At 42.4% G+C, this 4,307-nt stretch overlaps 1 long non-coding RNA gene across 1 annotated transcript; it reads right to left on the bottom strand.

Annotated features, from left to right (window-relative positions):
* Positions 1-1,830: 1,830 nt before the first annotated feature.
* Positions 1,831-2,825, bottom strand: LOC116208881. Its single transcript, XR_004157150.1, has 2 exons — positions 2,424-2,825; positions 1,831-2,343 (listed from the first exon to the last, which is right to left on the bottom strand). It is a non-coding gene; the product is annotated as an uncharacterized LOC116208881 (long non-coding RNA).
* Between the last annotated feature and the right edge of the window lie 1,482 nt (positions 2,826-4,307).

The raw sequence follows: 4,307 nt of genomic DNA, 5'->3' as shown, positions 1-4,307 counted from the left end.
GGGATGTGAACCCTGCGTATTTTAATATTTTATAAATTATAAAAATGAAAGAAATGTTTCGAATGAAGGGAATATGCCTATAAAAGTCAATATGATAAACCTCTCACAGTCACAGTTGGCATACTCGTAATCAATTAAGAAATCACGATCACTTTCATTTGCATATTGAAAATTTGAAACTCATACATATGCAATTGGTTCGCATTCCTTTATACCGAGATCTCAATTATAACATTTGCTATTTCATCATTGATACGACAAATACTTTAAGGTAATTACATGATATCCGTGCGTCGGAGCTTAAAATACAGCTTACTGTCTTACTTCTATAATTTTTCTTAATGTTTGTTATGCATAGTCGTAAATCTTACTGACCATTAAATATACTCCGGGACCATTACTCCGGGTACTTACGCCCCAAGTGAGTTTCCCTATAAATAGAGGCACTGGAGGATAAAGGTAAGCCCATTCTTCCATTTTTTTTCCTCATTTGAGAGCTTCTCTCTCTATCTCTAACTTGGACGTAAGAGTGTCTATCCTAGGGACAATCCCGTGGTGCTGCAGGTCGAGGGGAACAACGGGAAGGAGGACGATGGAGAACCCAAGGTCGAAGACCCGAGGTGGAGGACTCGAGGCCGAGCACCCGAGGTTGAAGACTCGAGGCCGAGCACCCGAGGTTGAAGACTCGACATTGAGGACTCCAGGTCGAGGACCCGAGGTTGAGGACCCGAGGTCGAAGACTCGATGTCGAGGACCCGAGGTCGAAAACTCGAGGTCGATGACCCGAGGACCTGAAGTCAAGGACTTGAGGTTGAGAACCTGAGGACCCGAGGTTGATAGATGAACTGAGATCGACGTTCGATGGATGACGTAATAGGATGACATATTTATCAAAGGGAAAGAGATAGAAAAGAATAAGAGAAGTTGCCCCAGGCATAAACATGCCTAAGGAAAATACTTAGAATGAGATTCAAGGAACAAGAGTTGGGGGCATGTTTCTCGACGGTGGAAGCCTTGTACGCCTATGGACGAATACAATGATGCTCAGTTATGACCATCCCTAAGGAGCATCCCTTGGAAAGAGACCTCCCGAGGACCAAGAGTGAGGGCCATGACCCTCGTTGGTGGAAGCGGAGTACACCTGCACCCAAGTATGATGATTCCCCGGATTGATCATCCCGTATAAGGAGCGTCCCTCAGAAGGAGACCTCCCGAGGGCCAAGAGTCACAGCCATGAGCCACAGTAGTAGAAGTCAAACATACACATGCCTGAGTAAGAAGTTGCACCAAGCATGAAATATTCGAGGGAGATATCTTGAAGGATATTCTAAGCATCAGAGGCGTGACCTTATGGAGATGAAGGTTGGACAAGACCATGCCTGGGTATGAAATTGTCTTGAGCATGACCGTGCCCTGGAAGGCACATTATAAAGAGGAGTCATTTGAGACCGAGTGCAAAGAGTATGACCCATAAGGGAGGCCTACCACACATGCAGCTCGAAACAAGGGCTCCTCCTCACGCCCCTCCTCATTTCTTAAAAAGTTTTTGCCCCCAGCACTCATCAGTGCCATGCCAAGGGGGAAGGGGAGGCTTAGGGCATTTTAAGCCCCGGGCAAGTGGAAACCTGAGGCTCCCCTCTTTATAACTTAATAACAAAAAGGTAAAATAGTAAAATTTTAATTAAAAAAATTAAATGAATTAACAAAAACTAAGTTTAAGGCAAAGTCGAGGACAACTCCCTTCCATAACACGTGTCACCAATAGGTCGGGGTATGACCCAATGCCACTAGAAATATATATATATATATATATATATATATTACAAAATCTTTTTTTTCCCTCAAACACATAAGTGGACCCTTTATTAATGCACAGCAGGTAAAATACCCGATCATAATTTACAAGAGCGAAAACAAACGGTTAATTCGTCAGGCAAACTACAAAGGAAAGATAGGAGAAATATCAAAGAAAAACAGATACACTTGTAGTTTGCTATCTCGAAACCGTCGATTCCAATCACTATCCGCTAACAGTATTTCATCGTGGACCTTAATAGTAATCGGGAATGAGGACATCTTAAATCCACGATGAAATTCTAGTCTAGAATAAAGTAGATAGTCAAGGTATCCTAGACCGGTATCCAAGTGCAAGATTCCACCAACAATCACAACAAACAGACATAATCAATCTACCTAATCCTTAACAGCTGAAGCCCAAAGTAATCAAACCAGGGAGCTTGGTGGTTCATACTAGCGATCACCTCGGGCCCTGAGTAATCAAACCAAGGACGCCCATGGCCTCCTTGATCGGTTCAGTTCAGCGATCACACGGGTAGCTGAGACCTGCAAAAAACCAATAAAAAGGCAGAAGCCATAAAAGATTGATTTTTGCCTGCATAAGGTAGAGAAATCAGAATACTGACGCGATCGTTTGTCGTGGTGGGCGAGGATACAATTGCGAAGAGGAGAAGGGAGGCCAAGAAAAGAATCCATCACCGGAGGGAGGGGGAAGAAGCCGATCAGTATAAGAGGGTTGGCTAAGAGGAGGCCTCGTCCACTGCGTCATTGTAACCATCTACAGGGTGGAAAGGACAGTGTAGGTCGGGGTCAATCACCGATAAATAAAATAAATGATACAACTATTCGCGACCTTGTGACTAGCAGACCGAGCAAGTATTTAATGGATGACAACATAATCATGACACTTTATGAATCATGACCATGTGACAATACGATCCCTAGCCTCGCGAGCATGCGACCAAGTGAGCAAGTGACCTCACAATTAATGAACAATGGGTGACGAACCGATGGGGTAACCCCACGACCTCACGCCCATATCAGCGGACGATGGATGATGGAAAACCCATTGACCATGTCAATGAGTGGTAGCCGACGACCAATGATCAACAAACGATGTGTGACATAATGGAGTAAACTTATGACCACACCCAAGCTTGATATGGCCCGAGTTTGAAAAGGTCAAGCACCTAGGACTCGAAGAACTCTATTCTTAGGGCCCTTCAATGGAAACAAAGAAAATAAAAGTCCGAAAAGGCTCAATGCCTAGGACTCTCGTCGCTCAGACTAGGGCTCCTACGCTCAAAACAGCACGAGTTCAAAACAGTCAAGCGCCCAAGACTCAGAGAGCTCTATTCTTGAAGCCCTCCAATTGGACCCGAAAGAAAGCAGAGTCCGAAAAAGGCTACACGCCTAGGACTATCCTCGATTAGCCTAGAGCTCCCAAGCTTGACAGGGCAAGAGTTTGAAACGGTTACGTAACTAGGACTCGAAGAGCTCCATTATATCCCGATGAAAAGTGAAGTCATATAAAAGGCTCAACACCTAGGACTCTCCTCGATCAGCCTAGGGCTCCCAAGCTCAAAATGACACGAGTTTGAAACAGTCGAGCACCCAGGACTCGAAGTTAGCCTGAGACCCTTGGAAATGCGACAACTAAAGCCGGTCGCATGGAGACACGAGACTGTAAAAAACGATATCGCATCAGTCATTGACCAATGTTGAGATACGCAATAATAAGATACCATCTGGGACGTATTTTTACAAACTACCAGTGTGTTTATGAACAACCATGAAAACTAAAAATTATATACGGAAAAAATTGACCCGATGAAAAAGAAAAAGTGGCATCATCGTCTGATAGTATCACATGAGACCGACATGCCCTATAATACATTTCTACATTAATCAAAGAAGAAAATCTTATAAAATAAACCATTTTGAATAAATAAAATAAATGATCCTAAAGATCAGCCTTAGCCGCATGATCGACCATCTGTGGAATCCGTGAAGAGCCTGAAATGGGCTGGACCTAAAATTGGCTGGTCCTTGAAATTTGTTAAAGAGATTATGGGCCTTCGAAATATTTATGTGGGCTTTCAAAATTGGCCTTGTTTAGTTTACGAAAGCTTTTTTTTTTCTTTTTTTCAGCGAGACCATCAAATTCTCTCAACCTATTATTTTAGACTAATCTTTCACTTGACGTTGGCTTAAAACTGACAATAAAATTCTTTCAGTAGATTTTAAAATTTTTTTTAATAAAGATGTTGAGTTATTGTTTTACCCACTTTGACTTTACATGGATGAATTAATCAATGCAAAATCTTTTCCATATAAATGAAAAGATTCGATGCAATGCACTTCCTCCCTCCCAATATAATGTGCATGCACATTTTCTACTTTGACTTAGATATGTTTTTACTTCATATTATTATAGAATGACTTCTCATAATTTGATTGACTATATCTCGAACAAAGGCAAAATTTATGGCAAACGTGGTTCGGATGCT

This window comes from Punica granatum, chromosome 5 (genome assembly GCF_007655135.1).
Source record: "Punica granatum isolate Tunisia-2019 chromosome 5, ASM765513v2, whole genome shotgun sequence".
NCBI lineage: Eukaryota > Viridiplantae > Streptophyta > Magnoliopsida > Myrtales > Lythraceae > Punica > Punica granatum.
This window is presented reverse-complemented; position numbering and strand designations above follow the sequence as displayed.